Consider the following 21,587-nt stretch of genomic DNA (forward strand, 5'->3'; position numbering starts at 1 on the left):
GGTAGTTCCCAGGGTTGGGTCGATGATGAGACCTCATACTGTCTCGAAGAGAGATGATGACTTAAAAATCATGCTCAATAGGATTACGCTGAGGCCCAGCCTAGTGACAATGGTGCAAGAGGACCCTGGGGCTTCCATATGCCTGCCAAGGGAAGAGACCATGGGGACTGGAGACCTTGAGGCCCATAGGCCAGGACACAGTCCTCAGGCAGGAGTGACTGCTCTAGCATGATTCATCCAAGCTTCTTCCTCCTTAAGCTTGGTGTGTGGTCCCCTCTGACTGACTTACAGGCCATGCTATGGGCTCTTTCTTCAGCTCCTTTCATCCTCTGTCTCCCTCAGTGCGCTGTGCTTCCTGGCAGTTCACCCTCATGGCACAAGTGCCAGGTAAGTTCATGGCTGGGGTCATGGGGCCTCTGTGAGGGAGCTGGGTATCAAGGCAGGCCACCAAATGAAGCCTGAAGGGTAGAACCACAGATAGACAGGAAGGCAGCCTTAGGCAGTGCTCCAAAGTGAGCTCTTAACCTTTGGGCTCTCAGGTCCAGAATGCCTTCCCCAAGTCCCTAGCCTGGTTTGGTGGCCAACTAAGGGATGGCAATGGTTCTTGGCCAATGTTCAAGTTTAGCCAATGTCCCCATTTGTCCTAGGTGGGCCTGCAGGAGCTCTGTGTTGCTCTGCTGGTTTGGCCAGAAGTTGGTGGACACTTGGGGTCAGGCCTCTGTGGGCAGAAGGGGCTTATTTTCCCTAGGAGGCCTGAGATAAGTACCATAGCAAGGCAAGGAGGAAGGTTTTCTGGGTCAGCAGGCTCTACAGGTGCCTGGCAGTCTGGGAGCTTTAGATGGGTAGTGGAACTGCTGGAGCCCTGATTCAGGGACATGCCACCCAATGCCTGGTCAGAGGATTGCCATACCTGGTCCAGGGTACCTGCATAGTGGTGCCAGGCATATCCCATCTCTGCTGCATATCTTTTCTAGGGGCTGGCCTTTGCAGGCTATGTGGGTGGGCTTTAGATTGAGTTGAGCCCAGCAAGGATGCCAAGGCCCTCCTGTAGCCCAATTCCTACTCCTCCAGGGGAGGCAACAAGACCCCAATGTAGGGATGGGCCGTGGTCTAGTCTGATGCTGGTACCCCATCTTTGGGATATGTATGGGACTTTGAATGGCAGTGACCACAGGAGGAAAATATCTCCAAAGGGTAGTTCCTGTGCTCTAGGAATCAAATGTGTGCATGCCAGCTGCATTTGAGAACCTGGGCTTGTACAGTGACACCTGTTGTTAGGCCCAGTGCATTACCAGGGCCTCCTTGGGTGTGTCTCATGTGAGCAGACCTCTGAACTCAATTGGGTGTCATCACTTAGTTGTCCAACCTGGGTACTGGCTGGAACCTAGGTACTGGGGTCAGAAAGGAGCTTTAGGGGAAGCTGTTTCCAGTAGGGCAACCTAGTCCAAGTAACTCTTTCTGGACCAGTGGACAACAGGCGCAGCAGTTCTTGGGCTAGGTATGTGGAGTTTGTCTGGCTCGACCACACCTACAGGGGTGGCTTCCTGGGAAGCCATACTTGGGCCGATGGAGCCAATGCATGCTCTGGAACAAAGGCACCCTAGCCTGCCCCTGCTGTGTTTTCACACCTCCCTCCTCCCAGTCCCACAGATGTCACCAGTGGAAACCCTGCTAGGGTACCAGTGCCCAACAAAAGGACTGTGGTCAAGGGCCCTGTGGCCCATGAGCTGGGGTGCCAGCCATGTTGGAGAAGGAAACATCCATGACTGCCCAAGGTAAGACAATCAATCCAGGCTCTGGATGTAGCATGGTGCCTTGTGCTTCCCGCAGGGTGGTCCCTGAGGTTGGGTCGACGATGAGACTTCATGATGTCTCGAGGAGATGATGGCTTAAAAATCATGCTCAATAGGATTACACTGAGACCCAGCATAGAGACAGTGGTGCAAGAGTACCCCAGGGTACCCATGTGCCTTCTAGGGTACCCGGGGGGATGGAGACCTCAAGGCCATCCAGGCCAGGATGCGGTCTGCAGCAGGAACAGCTAATCGTTAAGGATTCACACAAGCTATTTCTTCATTGGGCTTGGTGTATTTTCTCCACTGTACAAGTTGCTGGGCTGCATTGTGGGGGGGCTCCTCCCTCAGCTCCTGTCTGCCCCTTCTATCTTTCACTGAGAAGAGATTCCAGGAGGAGCACCCTTGGACCATGGGTTCTAGATGAGTGAATGGAGAGTGTCATTGGGCCTGTGTGGGACAGCAGATTGTCTGGATGGATCACCTGACATGAGCCTGATGGGTGGAACCACAGAGACCCAGGGAGATAGCCTCCAGCCATGTTCCTGGGTGAGCTATGTCTCCTTGCGCTCTGAGGTGCATATCAACTTACCTGAACCCCTGCCATGCTGAGAGGGCCAAGCGAGGAATTAAAACACTCCCTGGGGGAGGGGTCGTGTGAAGCCAGTGTCGCTACTTGAACAAGGTGGGTTACAGTAGCTCTATATTGCCTTGCTGGTGTGTGAAGAAGTGAGTAGTTACTGGGGATCAAGCCCCTGAGCAGCAGTAGGGCTCAGATTCACAAGGAGACACAGGCTGAGGAACAGGCCAAGACAGTAAGGGAGGTTTTGTTGGTACAGCCCCCAGTGCAGCTTCTCAACTTGGAAAGTGGTGAGCACACACCAAGACCAAGGAATATGGGGCTTGGTACATCCTGCACAAGCGACTGCTCAGTCCTGCCTCTCCTGAGGAACAGAAACAGTTCCTGAGGAGGGTTCATGAGGGGCCATGCTACCTGTCAGCCTAGGTGGGCTGTAGTGGCTCTGCATTATCTTGCTGGTTTGGCCAGAAGTGGGTGCACACAGGGTAAGCCTCTGTTGGGGTGGGGCACAGATTCATTTTAAGGCCCAGGCTTAGGACCACACCAAGGCAGGGAGATATTTGGCAGGGCAACCAGCTCTGCAGGTACCTGGGAGCTTTATGTGGGCCATGGTTCCGCTGGAGCCTAGGCTGCAGGGATGCTGTGGCCTGTGCCTGGTAAGGGAGGTGCTGACACATGGCCCATGGTGCATACAGGGTGGCACCAAGCATACCCTATCCTCTCTGCTTGCTTGGTCCAGGGGCTGGCATTTGTGGACCATATGGTTGGCCTTCGGACTGAGTCGAGCCTAGCAACAATGCCAGTGTACCTCTTGGGCCCAGGCTCCTGCTCCTCCATGGGAGGCCCCAAGACTCCATGGGAGGAAAGGGCCATGGTCCAGCCCGATTTCCTTATCTCATCTTTGGAATATGTAGGGGACTTAGGTGAACAGTGGTCATAGAAAGATGATGTCTCTGTGGGGCAAAGCCTGAGCTCTCAGGATCCAGTGTGTTGATGAAGCCTGTACCTCTTGGTCACTGTGACAGACAGGCCTACTCAAGCAGCATTGTCCTGATGGAAACACCTCTATGGTGACACCATGTTGGTTGTCCAGGGCCCGGGCTGATGAGGAGGGGTACTCCTTGGGTATGTCTCATGGAACCAGAACTCCGATGCTTAGGCCAAGCCATTGCTTGCTTGTCCAGTCCAGTTCCAGGCCATAACCTGGGTTTCAGGGGCAGGAAGAAGCATTAGGAGAAGCTGCTTCCATCAGGACAATGCTGCTTGAGTAGGCCTGTCTGTCATAGTGACCAAGAGGCCCAGCAGTTTTCAGGAAGTTCAGCAGAGCTTGCCTGACCCACAGTGCCTATGTGGGTGAGCTCCTGGGAAGTCTCACCTGGGGCAGTGGGGCCAAGCATGCTCTGGAGCCTGTGTATACTAGTCTGCCTCTGTTGTCTGTTCACACCCATTCACCTACCTGTCCTACAGATAAGGGAGGTTTGGCACAGCAGTGGGCTCTGCTGGTACCTGGCAGCCAGGAAGCTTCATGTGTGTTATGGAGTCGCTGTATCCTAGGATACAGGACCTTCAGACAGACCCTAGTCGGGTGAATTCTGACATTCAGACCAGAGCACCTGCACGGTGGTGCCAGGCTCCATCCCCAGGGTGTGCTTCATTCTGGAGATGGTGTTCCCTATCATGTGGGTGAGCTTTGGACTGAGTTGAGCCTATTAAGGATGTCAAGGTCCTTCCTGGACCTGGGCTCCCACTCCTCCATGGGATGCACCAAGTCCCCATGAACGAATGATTCATGAAGTGGATAAATGACCCTTTGTCATCTTTGAGATCTGTACAGGACTGTGGTGTAGACCATAAGAGGAAGGTGTCTCCAGTGTACACAGCCAGAGTTCCTGGGATGCAATGCCTGTACACTGCCTACAGTTTAGCAGCAAGGCAAGGATGAGGATGCCATGTTGGTAGGCACAGGGCCCTACTGGGGCCTCCTTTGAGCCTCTCTTGCCAGAGGTCCTGTGATTCTAAGTCTGCCAGCACTTTCTTATATAGCCCAGGTCCCTATCAAACTTGGGCTCAGGGGAAGGAAGGAGCAGTGCAGGTAGCCATTCCTAGCACAGTGACCCAACCTGAGTGGCCCTCTCTGGTTCAATGTCCAAAAGGCCCAGCAGTTTGCGGCAAGGTGTGTGGAGCTTTCCTGAACCAATATGACCACAGGGATAGTATCCTGGGAAGCCTCACCTGTGCCAATGTAGTCAAAGGTCACTCTGGAACCAGTACACCCTACCCTGCCCCTGTGTCCGTTCATACACACCCCTTACCTGTCCCACAGGTGATGTCAGCAGAGGAAGCCACGTGAGGTCCAAACCCCATGCAATGGATCTGTTCAGCGACTAGTGATCCACCAGCTGGTGGTGTTAGTCATTGGAAATGGAAACTTCTAGGACTGCGCAAGGTAAGCCAATCCTCCCAGGCCCCATCGGTGGGATGGCTCCCAGGGCTTCCTGGGGTGTGGTTCCTGGGGTTGGGTCAATGATGAGACCTCACACTGTCTTGAAGAGAGATGATGACTTAAAAATCATGCTCAATAGGATTACACTGAGGCCCAGCCTAGTGGCAGTGGTACAAGAGGACTTTGGGGGTGACCAGGTGCCTTCCTGGGGAGGAGACCCTGGGTACTGGAGACCTCACAGACCAGGATACAATGCCCAGACTGGGGTGACTGCTCTTACAGAATGCACCCAAGCTCCATCTTGAGCTTGATGTATGCTCCCCACTGTCTGAGTTTCAGGACCATGCTTGGGACTCCTTCTTCACTTCCTTTATCCCCTTCTGTCTTACTGTGAGAGGAGCTGCACAACAGGGCATTTTTTGCCCAGTTTCCAGGTGAGTGTATGGAGGGTGTCAGTGGGCTTGTGTGGGGCAGTAGGGGTTTCGGAGAGAGACCCCTGAAGTGAGCCTGATGCATCAACCCATGGAGACACAGTAAAGCAGCCTTGGTCCGAGTTCCTGAGTGAGCTGTGTCCCTTTGGGCTGTGAGGTCCAGAATGCCTTTCCTGAACCTCTGGCCTGTTGTGAGGGCAGAGCAAGGAATGGAAATTATTCCTAGTGTGAGGATTGATGTGGAGCCCATGCTCTCACTTTTCACAGATGGGCTGGAGTGGCTCACGATTGCCTTGCTGGTATGGCCAATGTGGGTGGGCAGTGGGGATAAGACCTCTCTGCAGGGGCAGCTCTCAGATTCCATAGAAGGTCCAGACTGAGGACCACACTGTGGCACTGAGGGAGTTTTGGTAAGGCAGACAGTTCTGCAGGTGTCTGGCAGCTTGGGAGCTTCACATGCATCGCAAGGCATGGGACCCTAGTGGGCATGGTGCTCCAGCCAGTTCCTGGTCAAGGCAGTGGTGACAACCTGGCCAGGGCACTTGTATAGTGCTGCCCACCATGCCCACCAATGGTACCATTTCATCCAGGAGCTGGCTTTCCCTTGCCACATGGGGACTCTTTAGACAGAGTTGAGCCCAGCAAGGATGCCATTTACCCTCCTGGATTCAGGCTCCTGTCATCCATAGGAGGCACCAAGTCCCCATGACAGAAATGGGCCATGGTCCAGCCTGATACTGACACCCCCGCTTTGGAAAGTGTATGGCTCTGAGGTAGACAGTGATCAAAGGAAGGTGGTGTCTCATGGGGCAGAGCCTGAGCTCTCAGAATCCAGTGTGTTGATGCAGCCTGAACTGTTGTGCTTGCACTGTATGACAACACTGTGTTGATTGCCCAGGGCCCAGTGACAGCTTCCTAGTGTATGTCTCATAGAACTGGAACTCTGATTGTTAGGCTGGGGCATTGCTTGCTTGCCCAGTTCCCGACCAGGACCTGGGTCTCAGGGGCAGGAAGGATAGTTGGGGAAACTGCTACATTCAGGACATCCTGACAACCCTGCCTGAGTGGGCCCCCCTGTTACAGAGACCCACCATACCTACAGGGGCGGCCTCCTGGGAACCATCACCTGAGCCAATGGGGCTCAGTGTATCCTAGCCTACCCTGACAGTCTATTCACAACCATTGAACTCCCTGTCCCACAAAGTATGTTACCAGAGGAAGTAGCTATGGGGTCCAGTGCTGTGGGAACAAAGGCTGTGGTCAAGAGCCAAAGACCCATGAGCTGGCGGCTCCAGCCCCACTAATGAAAGAAATGTTCCAGAATCTCTGAGGTAAGTCAATCCATTGGGACACTAGATGTGGGTGGCATGAATAGGATCCTATGATATGGTTCCTTGGTTGCCGATGGTGAGACCTCATACTGTGTCAGAGAGAGATGATGACTTAAAAATCATGCTCAATAGGATTACGCTGAGGCCCAGCCTAGTGACAGTGGTGCAAGAGGACCTTGGGGTACCAGGTGCCTTCTGCAGGGAGGCCCTGGGGTTGGAGACCTCAATGCCCCTCAGGCAAGGATGCCACCCCCAGGTATGAGAGGCCGCTCATGCAGAAATTGCACAAGCTCTTTCCTTACTGGGCTTGGTGTGTGCTCCCCGCTGTACGAGTCACAGGGCTACGCTGGACGCTCCATCCTCAGTCCTTTCGGTCACTTTTGTCTTTCAGTGAGACAAGTTGCCAAGCGGGGCACCCTTGTACTTGTGGTGCTAGGAAAGAGGGTGTCATTAGGCCTGTGGGGGGGCAGCAGGGAGTCTTGGCAGGTCACCTGTCATGAGCCTGAGGGGTGTACTCGTGGAGACCCAGGAACACAGCCTCGGGCATGAGCTATGCAACTTTAAACTCCATGTTGCAGATCAACTTATGTGAAGCACTTATGTGGCCTGTTTAGAGGGGCAAAAGAGTAATGGAAATAGTTCCTGAGGGAGGTGTCACATGAGGCCAGTGTCATCACTTGGCCTAAGTGGGCTGCAGCCACTCTGGGTACCTTGCTGGTATGGACAGAAATGGGCAGACACTGGAGATCAGGACAATGAGTAGGGGCAAGGCTGAGATTCACTAAGGGACCTGAGCCAAGGACCACACTGAGGCAGCCAGGGACATTTGGCAGGGCAGCTGGCTCTGCAAGTGCCAGGCAGTCTGGGAGCTTTATGCAGTACTTAGGGCTGCTAGAACCTAGGCTGCAGGGAAGTTCAGCCTAATGCCCGGTAAATGGGGGGGGATGACACATGGGCCATAGTACCTGCTGAGTGGTGCCAAGCAGGCCCTTTCCTGCTACTTGCCTCATCCAGGGGCTGGAATCCGCATCCCACGTGGGAGGGCTTGGACTTAGTTGAGCCGAGCAGGGATGCTAGGACCCTTCTAGGTCCCAGGCTCCCACTCCTCCCTGGGAGACACTAAAGTCTCATGAAATAATGGGCCATGGTCCAGCCCTGTGTTTGACCCCATCTTTGAGATGTGTATAATTCTGAGGTGGGCAGTGACCATTAGAGGAAAGTGTTTCCAGGTTGCACAACATCAGCTCCTGGGATGCAGTGTTAGCACACAGTCTGCACCTGAATGACAGCCTTTACAAAAACACCATATTGGTTATCCCAGTGTCCCATGGTGGACTACTTGTGTATGTCTTGAGGGACCACAATTCTGATGCTTAGGCTAGGCCTTGCTCATTTGTCCATTTCAATTCCCAGTCAGGAACTGGGGTACTTGAAGGCAGGAAGAAGTGGTAGGGGAAGCACTTCCAGTAGGACGATCCTGCCCAACTGGCACTCTGTCCCAGTGTCCAAGAGTCCCAGGTGTTTGTGGGCAAGGTGGGCAGAACTTTCCCAACACTACCACACTCAGGGCTGGGTACCTGAAAAGTCTCACCTGGGCCTAAGGGGCCAAAGCATGCTCTGGAACCACTGTATCCTAGTCTGCCCCTGCTTTCTGTTCACCCCTGTCCCCTTCTCTGGCCCATAGATAATGTCACCAAAGGGAGCCCCCTTGAGGTCCAGTGCCCCTGTGCAAGGGCTATGGTCAAGGCCTCAGCAGCCCATGAGCTGATGGTGCCAGCCCTATTGACAGAGGAAGCATTCAGGACTGCCTATGGTAAGTCAATCCATCTGGGCCATGGGGAGTGGCATGAAGAGGTTAATGAGGCATGATTGTTGGACTTGGGTCGATGATGAGACCTCATACTATCTTGAAGAGAGATGATGACCATGCTATCTGTTCACACCCATTCACCTCCCTGTCCCACAGATGTTACCAGAGGAAGCTCCTATGGGGTCGAGTGCCCCAGGGACAAGGACTGTGGCCAAGGCCCCAGGGACCCATGAGCTGCTGGTTCCCAGACCACTGATGAAGGAAATACACCACAATCTCTGAGGTAAGTCAATCCATTGGGACACTACATGTGGGTGGCATGAATAGGATCCTATGATATGGTTCCTGGGGTTGGGTCGATGATGAGACCTCATATTGTGTCAGAGAGAGATGATGACTTAAAAATTGTGCTCAATAGGATTACAGTGAGGCACAGTGTAGTGACAGTGGTTCATGGATTGAGAGGACCCCAGTGTTCACACATGCTTTCCAGAGGAAAAGAACCTTTGAACTAGATATCTCAAGCCCTCCCCGACCCCAGGACAGAATGCAGTTCCCAGTCAGGAGCAGCTGCTCTTCTGGATCCACCAAGCTTCCTCTTCCTTGCACTTGGTGTGTACTACCCACTGGCCGAGTTCTGTGGCCATGCTGGGGGCTCCTTCTTCAGCTCCATTTCCCCCTATTTCTTTCAGTGAAATGAGCTGCCCAGTGGGTGACTCTCGAGTCCCAGGTCCCAGGTGAGTTGATGGAGGGGTCATGGGGCCTCTGTGGGGGAGCTGGATATCAGGGAGGGTCACCCAATGAAAGCCTAAGGCGTGGCCTAGGGAGACACAGAAGGAAGCCTTGGGCCACACTCCTGAGCAAGCTGTGCCCATGTTGGCTCTGAAGTCCGGAACAGCTTGCCTGAACATATGTCCTGGTGCTAGGCCCAAGTGAGGAATGGAAACAGTACCTGAGGGAGGGTTCATGAGGGGCCAGTGCTGCCCCTCAACCTAGGTGGTCTGTAGAGGCTCTGGGTTGCCCTGCTGCTTTGGCTGGAAGTGAGCACACACAGGATCAGGCCTGTGTATGCTGTGGGTCTTAGATTCAGTCAGAGGCCTGGCCTGAGGACCACAGCAAGGCAGGGAGAGAGGTTTGGTGTGGCAGCCAGTTCTGCTGGCACATGACCACTTGGAAGTTTCACATGGGTCACAGGGCCTTGGACCCTAGGCACATGAATGCTTTGGCTGATGCCAGATCAGGGGTTGCTGACAACTGGGCCTGGGAAACTTCAAGGTGGTGCCAAGCAGACCCCATATCCACCTCTTGCCTCATCCAGAAGATGGCATTCACTTGCTCCATATGTAAGACTTGGATCAAGTTCAGCCCAGCAATGATGCCAATGGCCCTCCTGGGCCTGGACTCCCACTCCTTCATGGGAGGCTTCAAGGATGCAAGTTGGTGGTAGGCCATACTCCAGCCTGATGCCAGCATCTTTTGGATATATACAGGACTGCAATGGGTAGTGATCATAGTAGGAAAGAGTTGCTGGGGCACAGCTTGAGATCCTGGGATCCACTGTGTGCATGCAGCCTGCACTGAGCACACTAGCTTGAAGGCAACACCATATTAGTAGGCCCAGGGTCCCCCAGGTCCTCTTTTTGTACATCTCTGCCACCAGTCCTCTGACACCAAGGGTGGTCAGCACATACCTGTCTAGCTTGGGTTCCAGAATGAAATTAAGCTTCAGGGACAGGAAGAAGTGGTGGAGGTAGCTGCTTCTGGCTGGGTGACTCATCCCAGTTGGCCATCTCTCGCCCAGTGATCAACAGGCCAAAAATATTGAGTCATGGAAGGGAGAGCGTGAACCACCATGCCCACAAGGGTGGCTCGCCTAGGTGGACATGGCCAAATACACTCTGGAACAACACTACACGGATCCTGCCACTGCTGTCTTTTCACACCTGGTCCCCACACTGTCCCACAGATGATGCCAGCAGAGGAAGCACCCTGGGGTCCAGGGCATGGAGGGCAAGGGCTATGATCAAGGCAGCGGTAGCCATTGATATGCTGGTACCAGCTCTGTAGCAGAAGGAAATATCTGGGACTGCCAGTGGTAAGCCAATCCATCCAGACCTTGGAAGTTGTTCTGCATCAGGGACTTCCTATGGAGTGGTTCCTAGGATTGGGTCAATGATGAGAATTCAGGTATCTTGAAGAGATGATGACTTAAAAATCATGCTCAATAGGATTACGCTGAGGCCCAGCCTAGTGACAGTGGTGCAAGAGGATCCTGGGATAACCAGGTGCCTTCCAGGGGAGGTGACCCTGGGGACTCAGAGATCTGGCAACCCTCAGGCCAGGATGCATCTGCAATCAGGAGTGGCTGCTTGTGCTGAATTCACCAAAAATCCATCTTCCTTGGACTTGGTGCGTGCTCCCCACTGTATGAATTGTGTGGCCCTCTTGTGGCTCCTTCTTCAGCTCCTTTCTTCCCCCTCTGTCTTTCAGTGAGCATAGTAGCCCAGCAGGACACTCTTTTGACCCAAGTCACAGGTTAGTGGATGACAGTGGTAATGGGGCTTATGTGCTCCACCTTGGGTTCTGGCCTCAGGCTCTCACTGCTCCATGGTGGGCACCAAAACCCCACCATAGGGGTGGAATATGGTTCAGCCTAGTGCCTGTACCCCTAGTGCCTGTACTGCTCCATGGTGGGCACCAAAGCCCCACCATAGGGGTGGAATATGGTTCAGCCTAGTGCCTGTGCCCCTTCTTTTGTGTACAGGCCTGAGTTGGGCAACAACCACAGGAGAAAGTTGTATCTGAGAAGCATAACATGAACTCCAGGAATGCAGGTTGTACATTTAGCCTAGACCTGAGCACCCAGGACTGGTAGGAACACCATGTTGTTAGTCCCAGGACCCCATGGAGGCCTCCTTGGGTGTGTCTCATTCAACCAGTCCTCAAGCCACTTTGGTTCCAGGGCTTGGTTTTCAAGCCCAGGTCCAGGCCAGAACCTTGGTATTGGGGTAGGAGGGAGCAATGGTGGATGCTGGCCCAGGGACCAAGAGGGCTAGCAGTTCTTGGGTAAGGTGGGTAGAGCTTGACCAAACCCACTATACCCACAGGAGTGGAATTCTGGGAAGACTCACAAGGGCAGATGGAGCCAAAGCATGCTGCATCAGTATGCCAAGAGTATGCCCCTGCTGTCTCTTCATATCTGCCCCCTCCCTGTCCCACAGATCATATCACCAGAGGAAGAACCATTGGGTTCCAGTGTATGGGGGCAAGGGCCATGGTCAAGGCCCAAGCAGCCCATGAGCTTATTGTGCCAACCCTGTTGGACAAGCCAATGATCCATACTGCCCATGTAAGTCCATCCACCTGGGCTTTGGAGGTGGGATGGTGGGATGGGCTTTCCATAGAATATTTCCTGGGGTTGGACCGATGATGTGACTCATACTGTCTGGAACAGTGATGACTTAAAAATCATGCTCGTGCTCACTTTGGCAGCACATATACTAAAATTGGAATGATACAGAGAGGATTAGCATAGCCTCTGCTCAAGTATGACATGTGAAGTGTTCCATATTTTTAGATGAAAAGAAAATCATGCTTAATAGGATTATGCTGAGGCCCAGCCTAGTGACAGTGGGTCAAGGGGATCCCGTGGACCACACATACCTTCCTGAGGAGGAGATCCTGGAAACTGGAGACCTGAAGGCCCCCAGGCCATGACACAGTCCCAGATGGGATGGGAGCAAATGCTCATGCAGGACCTAACCAAGTTTTTTCATCCTTGGGCTTGGTGTGTGCTCCAAGCTGACTGAGTTGCAGCTTACTTCATCCCCTTGTCTCTTTCAGTGAGATGTACTGCCTGTCCGGTCACCCTTGTGTCCCAGGTTCCAGGTGAGTGGACAGCGAGGATTATGGCGCATCTGTGGAAAAACTGGGTATTGTGGCAAATCACTTAGTGAAAGCCTGAGGCGTAGACTCACAGAAACACAGGAAGGCAGCCTTGGTCTGTGCTGCAGGGTGAGCTATACCACTTTGAATTTTGAGGTCAGAACCCCTTTTCTGAACTCCTGGCCTAGTGTGGGTGGCAGTGGATCCTGGGGATGGATTCAGACGGGGCCAATGTCCCCAGTTGTCCTACATGTGCTGCAGTGGCTCTGGGTTGCCTTGCTTTTTTTGTTCTGTGGTTGGGAAGATACTGAGGATCAGGCCTCTGTGAAGGGTGAGGCTCTCCATGGGGGGCCCAGGTGGATGACCACACCCAGTAGTGAGGGAGGTTTGGCATGGTAGCCCACTCTGCCAGTTTCTGTCAGCCTGGGAGCTTCACAAGTGTTTCTTGGTCATTGCATCCTAGGACACAAGAGACTAAGACATTACCCAGTTAGGGGGCTTCTGACACCTAGCCCAGGGCACCTGTCCAGTGGTGCCTGCCATGTCCAATCCCTGGTGCTTGCCTCATCCAGGGGCTGGCGTTCACTGTCACGTGGATGGTCTTTGGACTGATTTGAGCATACTAAGGATTCCAGGGCCCCTCCTCTATGGGATGCACCAAGGACCCATGAACAAATGATCCATGGTTTGGACTGATGCCTCACCTCCATCTTTGGGATGTGTACAGGACTGTGGTAGGCAGAGACCATTGGAGGAAAGTATGCTGGGTTCATAGCCAGAACTCCAGGGATGCAGTACATGTCCACTGCCTACAGTTTAGCACCCAGGACGGGACAGGGATGCCATGTTGGTAGGAGCATGTTGGTAGATGCCATGTTGGTAGATGACTGGGTGTGGTCATCCACCTGGGCCCCCCATGAATGAGCCTCACCCTTCACAGAGGCCTGATCCTCAGTATCTTCCCAACCACAGAACAAAAAAAGCAAGGCAACCCAGAGCCACTGCAGCACATGTAGGACAACTGGGGACATTGGCCCCGTCTGAATCCATCCCCAGGATCCACTGCCACCCACACTAGGCCAGGAGTTCAGAAAAGGTGTTCTGACTTCAACTGGTGCCTCCTTTGTTGTTTCTCATGCCATCTATCCTCTGATACCAAATCTGTGCCAGCCCTTTTTTATCCAGCTCAGGTCTCAGCCCAGAATGGGGCTTGGGGAAGGAAAGAGCAGAGGGATAAGCCATTTCTGGCATTTTGACCCAGCTTCAGTGGCCCTCTCTGGTCCAGTGGCAAACAGGCCAAACAGTTTTCCAGCAAGATGGGCAGGGCTCACACAAACCAACACCTACAGGGACATCATTCTGGGAAGACTCATCTGGGCCAACAGTCAAAGAACACTCTGGAACCAGTACACCTTAGCCATCACCTGCTCTCTGTTCACACCTGACCACCTTGCTATCCTGCAGAGGATATCAGCAGAGGATGCCACATGGGGAACAGCCCCCATGGCGAGAGTTGTGGTCAAGGCCCCAGCGGCCCACGAACTGATGGTGTCAGCTATGTTGGAGAAGGAAATGTCCAGGACTGCCCAAGGTAAGCCAGTCCATCCAGGCCCTATCAGTGTGACAGCTGGCAGGAATTCCCATGGTGTGGTTCCTGAGGATGGGTCGATGATGAGACCTCATACTGTCTTGAAGAGAGATGATGACTTAAAAATCATGCTCAATAGGATTACGCTGAGGCCCAGCCTAGTGACAGTGGTACAAGAGGACCTTGGGGTAACCAGGTGCCTTCCAGGGGAGGAGACCCTGGGGACTGGAGACCTGGCAGCCACAATGCCAAGACTGGGAAGGCTGCTCATGCAGGATGAATCCAAGCTCCATCTTCCTTGGATTTTTTGTGTAATCCCCACTGTCTGAGATGTGGGTCCAGGCTTGAAGCTCCTTCCTCAGCTCTTTTTCATCTCCTTCCCTCTGCCTTTCAATGAGAGGAGCTGCACAGATGGGTACCTTTTCACCGTGGGTTCCAGGTGAGTGTATAGAGGGTGTCAGTGGGCCTGTGTGGGGCTGCAGGGGCTCTAGCCAGGTCACCTGAAGCAAACCTGAGGCATAGACCCGTGGAGACACAACAAGGAAGACTCAGGCTGTGCTCCCGAGTGAGCTGTGCCCCTTAGGGCTCTGAGGTCCAGAATGCCTTTCCTGAACCTCAGTCCAGGTGCAAGATCAGAGTGAGGAATGGAAATGGCTCCTTGAGGATGGTTCATGGGGGGCCTGTACCCGACTTGTCCCAGTTGGGCTGCAGTTTCTCTGGGTTGCCTTGCAGGTATGGCCAGATGAGTGTAGACACTGGGGATCAGACCTCTGTGAGGCAGTGGGACTCAGATTCCATAGAAGGCCTAGGCTAAGGACCACACTTCAGCACCGAGGTGGGTTTGGCTGGGCAGCTGATTCTGTAGATGTCTAGCAGCCTGGGAGCTTCATGTGGGTTGCCTTTGGACCCTAGTGGGTTGGAATTCTCCAGCTAGTGCCTGGCTGGGGGGATGCCTACACCCTGGCAAGGTCAACAGTATGGTGCTGCCTGTTATGCCCATTCCTGGCACTTTCCATGTCCAGGGGTTGGTTTTCACTTGCCACATGGGTGGTCTTCGGATTGAGTTGATCCCAACAAGGATGCCAGAGGCACTCTTGGACCAGGCCCCTGTCCTCTACTGCAAGGCCCCGCAGCCCATGGGCTGGTGGTACCAGCCACGTTCCCAGAGGAAACATCCAGAACTGCCAGTGGTAAGATAATCCTTCTGGGCCCTAGATGTGTGATGGTGCCTATAGCTTCACATTGGGTCAATGATGAGACCTAATGCTGTCTTGAAGAGAGATGATGACTTAAGAATCATGCTCAATAGGATTACGCTGAGGCCCAGCTCGTGACAGTGGTGCAGGAAGACCTTGGGGTAACCAGGTGCCTTCCATGGGAAGAGACCCTGGGGACTAGAGACCTTGAGGCCCCAAGGCCAGGGTGTCCACAAGCAGGAGAGGCTACTCATGCTAGATTTGTACAAGCTCATTCCTCACTGGGCTTGGTGTGTTATCCCTGCTGTATGAGTTGCTGGGCTGCACTGAGAGCTCCTTTCTCAGCTTCTTTCTTCCCCTTCTGTCTTTCAGTGTGATGAGCTAAACAATGGAACTCCTCTGGACCAGGAGTTCTAGGTGAGTGGATGAAGGTTGTCATGGGGCCTGTGTGGGACATCACTGGGTCTTAGTTGGTCACCTGATGTGAGCCTGATGGGTGGAACCAAGAGACCCATGAAGGAAGGCTCAGGCTATGCTCCAGAGTGAGCTGTGCCTCTCTGGGCACTGAGAATCAGGGTGACTTACCTGAACCCCTGGCCTGTTTGGGGCCAAGAGAGTAATGGAAATAGTTCCTGAGGGAGGGGTCACTTGAGGCCAGTGCTGCCCCTTGGGTCTAGTTGGGCTGCAACAGCTCTGGTTGCCTTGCTGGTGTGGGAAGAATTGACCAGGCACCGGAGATCAGGCCTCTGAGCAGTGGTAGGGCTGAGATTCACTAGGAGACCGGTGCCAAGGACCACACTGAGGCAGTAAGGGAAACTTCAAGGCTCTAAGGCTGGGGTGTAGTCCCCATGCAGTTGCTCCTGCAGGATACACCCAAGCTTCTTCCTCCATGGTCATGGCGTGTGCTCCCTACTGGCCAAATTACAGGCCAGCACTGGGGGCTCTTTCTTCATCTCCTTTTGTCCCCTTGCCTATATAAGTGAGATGTGCTCTCCGGCATCCCAGGTGAGTAGATGTTGAGGATCACTGGGCCTCCAAGGCAGAGCTGCATCTGGGCGAGTTATCTGTTTTGAGCCTAAGGGGTGGCCCCATGGAGACATAGGAAGTTGGCCTCAGGCTATATTCAAGAGCCAGCTGTGCCCCTTTGGGCTTTGAGGTCCAGAATGCCTTAACTGAACTCCTGGCATTGTGTAGTCCAACTGAGGTTTGGCGATAGATCCTGGAGGCCTGGCAGCTCCCAGTGCCCCATTTGCCCAGGTTGGGCTGCAACAACTCTGGATTGCCTTGCTGGTGTGGCAAGACACTGGGAACAGGCCTCCATGTGGGACAGCTCTCAGATTTGGTAGGAGGCCTAGGCTGAGGACTATATCATGCACAGAGAGAGGTATTGGCAGGTCATCTGGCTCTGTAGGGGCCTAGCAGCCTGGGAGATTTAAGTAGATTACAGGACCATCTGGACCCTAGGATGCAGGGACCCTCCAGCCAGTGCACAATAAAGTGGTTGCCTATACTTGGCCAAGGCACCTAGATGGTGATTCCAAACACACCACATCCCACCACGTGCCTAATAGATTGGCTGCATTCATGGGCCACCTGATTGGGCTTTGGACTGAGTTAAACCCCACAACAAAGCTAGGGCCCCCTGGGCCTGGGGTCCTTCTCCTCCACGGAGGCATCAAGGCCCCATTGATGGTGAAGGCCGTTGTCCAGCCTGATGCCCAAACCCCATATTTGGAATTTAGTAGGCCATACAAAGAAGGAACCTTCAGGGTACCCAGCCTGAGTTACCAGGTTCTAGTGTATACACACTGCCTGCACCTGAATACCTAGGGCCTGGACATGCACACTGTTTTGGTAGATCCAGGGCACCCTCCAAGAAAATTATTGAGTGCATCGAGTCCACTGGTCCTGTACTGCTAATACCCAGCTAGCATTTGAATGTCCAATCCAGATATAGGGCATCTGGGGTAGGAAGGAGTGGTAGGGGAAGCCAATTCCAGCAGGACAACATGGCATGAGTATCTTTCTCTGGCCCAGTGACCAACAAGCCCAACAGTTTGTGGGTGAGCTGGACAGGGCTAGCCTGGACCACCACGCCTATAGCAGTGGCCTCCTGAGAAGCTTATATGGGATGATGGGTTCAAAGCACACTCTGGAACCAAGGCTTCCAGAGACTAGCCCTACTGCCTCATCTTTAGGATGTGTACAGGACTGTGGCTGGAAGAGTTGCTGGGACTGGGGGGGGGGCATGACCTGAGATCCTGGGATCTACTGTGTACATGCAGTCTGCAACTGAGAACACTAGCCTCAAAGGCAACACATTGTTAGTAGGCCCAGAGACTCCTGTGGCTCTTTTTGTACACCTTGTCCCACCAGTCCTCTAACACCAAAGACAGACAGTGCATGTTTGTCCAGACTGGGTCCCAGCCCAGTATGTCTTCAGTGGCAAGAATGAGTGGTCGGGGCAGCTGCTTCTGGCAGAGTGACCCAGCCAAAGTGGCCCTCTCTGTCTAAGTGACCAACAGGCCCACACCCTTGCTGCTTGCCTCAGTCGGGGACTTTCTTTCCTAGGCCACATGGGTAGGCTTAGGACTGAGTTTAGTCCAGCAAGGATGCCAAGGTTCCTCCTGTGCCCAGACCCTCTCCTTCATGGAAGGGACCAAGGCCGCACAGAAGGAGTTAGCCCTGGTACAGCCTGATGCCTGTACCCCACTACTAAGACATGTTCAGGACTGAAGTGGATAGCAAACATAGGACAGGGTCACCACTGGGCCCAGCCTGACCTCCCAGGATACAGTATGTTTAAGCCGCCTGCCCCTGAGGGCCTGGGCCTTTGAGGTGACACTGTGTTGGCAGGCCCAGGGCCCCATGGGCCTCTCTCTGTTTCACTTGTTGGGCTGGAATTTTGATTGCTGGAACTTTAGTTGCTTGTCCAGTCCAGCTTCTGGCCAGGACATGTGTCTCCAGAGCTTGAAGGAGCAGTGGCGGCAGCTGCTTCCAGTAGGATGACACTGCATGAGTGGCACTCTGTCCCAGTGATTGTGAGCCCATCAGTTCTTACGTAAGGTAGGCAGAGCCTGCTGCACCCACCATACCTACAGGGGTGGGCTCCCAAGAAGCCTCCCCTGAGCCAACGGGGCCAAAGCACATCCCCGGTGAGAAGAGTTGCCCAGCCTGGCAAAATTTCAACCCAGGAACCTGGTGAGTGGATGGAGGGTGGTGTTAGATCTCAAGGTCAGCGGATGTTGTGGGCAGGTCACTCTACTCAAGCCAAGGATCAGACCCACAGAGTCACAGTTAGGCAGCCTTGGGCAGTGTTCTTGAGTGAGCTGTGCCCCATTGGGCTCTGGAGGTCTCTATAACTTTCCTGAACCCCTGGCCTGGTGCAAGGCCCAAGCAAGGTACAGCAGTGGTTCCTAGAGCAGGTTCACATGGCGCCGTTGCTCCCACTTTTCCCAGATAGACTACAGTGTTTCTTGATTGCCTTGCTAGTATGGATAGATGTGGCCTGACACTGGGGAACAGGCAGCTGTGCAAGGGCTGGTTTTAGATTACCAAGGAGGCCAAGGCGGAGGACACCTTGGCAGAAAGGGAGGTTTTGCAGGGCAGCCAGTTCTTTAAGTGCCTGGGAGCCTGGGATTTTCATGACCACTGGACCCTAAGATGCAGGGACTGATGCCCACACTCTGAGCTATTTAGACTGGGCCAGGGCACCAACAATGTGCCAGGTACTCTACATCCCCACTGTTTGCCTTGTATATGGGCTGACAACAAAGGCCATGTGGGTAGAAATTGGGCAGAGTTTAGCCCAGCAAGGATGCCAGGGTTCCTGCTCTTCCACGGGAGAAATCAAGGTCCCACAGGATGAGTGGGCCATGACCCATCCTGATGCCCGTACCCCATCTTTTAGTTGTGTACATGATGGTTTTGGGCAGCAACCCTAAAAGAAAGTTGTCTTTGGGGGCACAGCTTGAGCTCCAAGGATCTGAAGTGTTCACGCAACCTGCACCTGAGTTCCGCGGCCTGTATGGTGACTCTGTTGATAGGCCCAGGGCCCTCAGGGTGCTCCTTGGATATGTCTCATGGAAATTGCCCTCTATGCAGAGGCCAGGCCATCACTTTTTTGTCCTTCCAGGTTCCCAGTCTGGTCTGGGGTCTCAGGGGTAGGAAGGAGCAGTGCAGGTAGCTGGTTCTAGCTTTTCTATCCTGCCCAAGTGGCCCTCTCTCTCCTATTGACAAGAGGCCAGCATCTCTTAGGCGATGTGCCTGGAGCCTGCCAGGCCACAATACCTACAGAGATGGGAATCCTCACCTGAGCCAACAAGTCCCCAGGCACACTGTAGAATCAGTGCACCCTAACCTGACCTTGCTATCTATTCACACCTGTCTGCCTCCCTGTCCCACAGGTGATGCCATCAAAGGGAGGCCCTGTGGGTTCTACTGCCCCAGGGGCAAGGGCTATGCTCAAAGCCCCAGTGGTCCATGAGCTGCTGGCACCAGCATTATTGGAGATGGAAACATCCAGGACTATCCAAGGTAATGCAATCCATCAGAAACCTGGCCCTGGAATGGTGCCAGGGGCTTCCTTTGGTGTGGTTCCTGAGGTTGAGTTGATGATGAGAACCCCATGTTATCTTGAAGAGAGATGATAACTTAAAAATCATGCTCAATAGGCTTACACTGAGGCCCAGCCTAGTGACTGTGGTGCAAAAGCACCTTGGAGTAACCAGGTGTCTTCCATGGGAAGAGACATGGGGAAGTAGTAACTTCAAGGCCCCCCAGGCCAGGATGCAGTCCCAAGGTAGGGAATAGTTGCTCCTGTAGAATCTACCCAAGCTCCAGCTTCCTCCTTGAGATTGGCGTATGGTCTCCTCTGACCAAGTTGTAGGATTGTTCTGGGGGCTCCTTACTCAGCTTCCTTTGTTCCATTGTCTCTTTCAGTGAGATGTGCTGCACCGTGGGGCTCTGTTCATCACAGGTCCCAGGTGAGTAGATGGAGAGGAGAATGGGGCCTCTATGGGGAAGCTGGGTATCAGTGTGGATCACTGAACACAAATCTGAGGAGTGGACCCAAGGAGATACAGAAAGGCAGCCTTGGGCAGTGCTCTGGAACTGGCTGTGCCCTTTGGGTTCTGAGGTCAAGAACATATTGCTCGAACCCCTGGCCTGGTGCAGGGGCAAATTGAGGGATGGTAATGGATCCTAAGCTAAGATCCACATGGTGCCAGTGCCTCCACTTGTCCTAAGTGGGCTGCATAATCTCTGAGTTGCCTTGTTGGTTTAGCCAGAGGTGGGAGGACACTAGGGTCTGTGTGTGGTAAGTTCATATTCTATAGGATGCCAGGACCAAAAACCACACTAAGCAATAAGGGATGTTTAGTGGGACAGCCTGGTCTGCAGGTGCATGGCAGCCACGGAGTTTCACATGGGTTGTGGGATCTCTAGAACCTAGCATGAAGGGATGCTCTGGCCAGTGCTTGCTCATACAGATGCCAGGGCATCTGTACAGTGGGGCCAGACCTGTCCAATCTCCATTAGATGCTTCTTCCTGGGGGCACATGGTTGGGCTTCAAATTGAGTTGAGCCCAGCAATGATGGCAGGGCCACTGCTGTGCCTGGGCATCAGCTCCTACATGGCAGGCATCAAGGCCCCAAGGGAGGAGAGGACATTTGTGCATCCTGAGCCCAAAACTCATTTTGGGACTTTGGTGGGCAGCAACCATAGGAGGAAGGTGTCTTCGGGGTACACAGACAGTGATGCCAGGTTCCAGTGTGTGCATACAGCCCGCATCAGAGCACCAAAGCCTGGAATGGCATGCCATATTGGTAGATCAGGGCCCCATCAGGGACTCCTTGAGTGCACCTCATGCGACTGGTCCTCTGATGACAAGGTGCTGCCCATGCTGGCATGTCCAACCAGGTTATTGGCCCAGACTTGGGCTTCTTGGGTCAGAAGGAGTGGTACAGGTAGCAGCTTCCTGCAGGTTAATCCATACTGAGTGGCCTTCTCTGGCCCAATGACCAACATGCCAAGCAGTTTATAGGCAAGGTGAGCAGAGCTTAGCAGACTCACTATGCCTACAGGGGTGACTTCCTGGAAAGCTTCACCTGGGCCCATTGATTCAAATCACAAGATGGAACCAGTGTACTCAGAACCTGCCCCTGCTGTCTATTCACAAATTACTACCTCCCTCTGCCAGATAAGATCAGCAGAGGAAGCTCCTGGTGGGTTCCAGTTTACCTGGGGCAAAAGCTGTGGTTAAAGTGCCACAATCCATGAGGTAGTGCTACCAGCCCCATTGGCAAAGGAAACATCGCTGACTTTCCAAGGTGTGCCAGTCCATCCAGGCCCTCCACATAGGATCACCCTAGTGGCTTCTGCAGGTGAGTCCTGTTGGAGTAGCCAATCCTGGGTTTGGGTTTGGGCTAATAATGAGACCTCATTGTGTGTCGAAGAGAGATGATGACTTAAAAATCATGCTCAAAAGGATTACCCTGGGGCATGGCCTGGTGACAGTGGGTCAAGAGGA

At 53.6% G+C, this 21,587-nt stretch overlaps 1 long non-coding RNA gene, 10 other non-coding genes and 2 pseudogenes across 49 annotated transcripts in view; all 13 read left to right on the forward strand.

Annotated features, from left to right (window-relative positions):
- The window catches only part of LOC103351271 (uncharacterized), a 153,485-nt gene that overhangs the window by 116,158 nt on the left and 15,740 nt on the right, over nucleotides 1-21,587 (forward strand). For 23 of the 39 annotated variants that reach the window (XR_011380642.1, XR_011380644.1, XR_011380650.1 and 20 more), the window contains 15 exons: nucleotides 343-387; nucleotides 1,643-1,775; nucleotides 4,697-4,819; nucleotides 5,156-5,250; nucleotides 8,263-8,391; nucleotides 8,545-8,671; nucleotides 9,081-9,125; nucleotides 11,610-11,737; nucleotides 12,232-12,276; nucleotides 13,623-14,300; nucleotides 14,594-14,696; nucleotides 14,884-15,051; nucleotides 15,430-15,474; nucleotides 19,464-19,593; nucleotides 19,999-20,042. This is a non-coding gene — a long non-coding RNA (uncharacterized lncRNA). The other 16 variants (XR_011380624.1, XR_011380636.1, XR_011380625.1 and 13 more) reach the window with 16 other exon arrangements.
- LOC127483912 (small nucleolar RNA SNORD115) lies at nucleotides 17-97 on the forward strand. The gene has a single exon (XR_007910703.1). It is a non-coding gene; the product is annotated as a small nucleolar RNA SNORD115 (small nucleolar RNA).
- On the forward strand, nucleotides 1,847-1,925 carry LOC127483959 (small nucleolar RNA SNORD115). Its single transcript, XR_007910750.1, has one exon. It is a non-coding gene; the product is annotated as a small nucleolar RNA SNORD115 (small nucleolar RNA).
- On the forward strand, nucleotides 4,891-4,971 carry LOC127483915 (small nucleolar RNA SNORD115). Its single transcript, XR_007910706.1, has one exon. It is a non-coding gene; the product is annotated as a small nucleolar RNA SNORD115 (small nucleolar RNA).
- LOC127483957 (small nucleolar RNA SNORD115) lies at nucleotides 6,644-6,726 on the forward strand. The gene has a single exon (XR_007910748.1). It is a non-coding gene; the product is annotated as a small nucleolar RNA SNORD115 (small nucleolar RNA).
- LOC127483990 (small nucleolar RNA SNORD115) lies at nucleotides 8,459-8,523 on the forward strand (annotated as a pseudogene).
- LOC127483954 (small nucleolar RNA SNORD115) lies at nucleotides 8,742-8,822 on the forward strand. The gene has a single exon (XR_007910745.1). It is a non-coding gene; the product is annotated as a small nucleolar RNA SNORD115 (small nucleolar RNA).
- LOC127483946 (small nucleolar RNA SNORD115) lies at nucleotides 10,555-10,632 on the forward strand. Its single transcript, XR_007910737.1, has one exon. It is a non-coding gene; the product is annotated as a small nucleolar RNA SNORD115 (small nucleolar RNA).
- On the forward strand, nucleotides 11,865-11,963 carry LOC127483877 (U6 spliceosomal RNA; annotated as a pseudogene).
- LOC127483901 (small nucleolar RNA SNORD115) lies at nucleotides 13,936-14,016 on the forward strand. Its single transcript, XR_007910692.1, has one exon. It is a non-coding gene; the product is annotated as a small nucleolar RNA SNORD115 (small nucleolar RNA).
- On the forward strand, nucleotides 15,106-15,186 carry LOC127483925 (small nucleolar RNA SNORD115). The gene has a single exon (XR_007910716.1). It is a non-coding gene; the product is annotated as a small nucleolar RNA SNORD115 (small nucleolar RNA).
- LOC127483949 (small nucleolar RNA SNORD115) lies at nucleotides 19,665-19,746 on the forward strand. The gene has a single exon (XR_007910740.1). It is a non-coding gene; the product is annotated as a small nucleolar RNA SNORD115 (small nucleolar RNA).
- LOC127483977 (small nucleolar RNA SNORD115) lies at nucleotides 21,481-21,561 on the forward strand. The gene has a single exon (XR_007910767.1). It is a non-coding gene; the product is annotated as a small nucleolar RNA SNORD115 (small nucleolar RNA).

Source organism: Oryctolagus cuniculus, chromosome 12, assembly GCF_964237555.1.
Source record: "Oryctolagus cuniculus chromosome 12, mOryCun1.1, whole genome shotgun sequence".
Lineage (NCBI taxonomy): Eukaryota > Metazoa > Chordata > Mammalia > Lagomorpha > Leporidae > Oryctolagus > Oryctolagus cuniculus.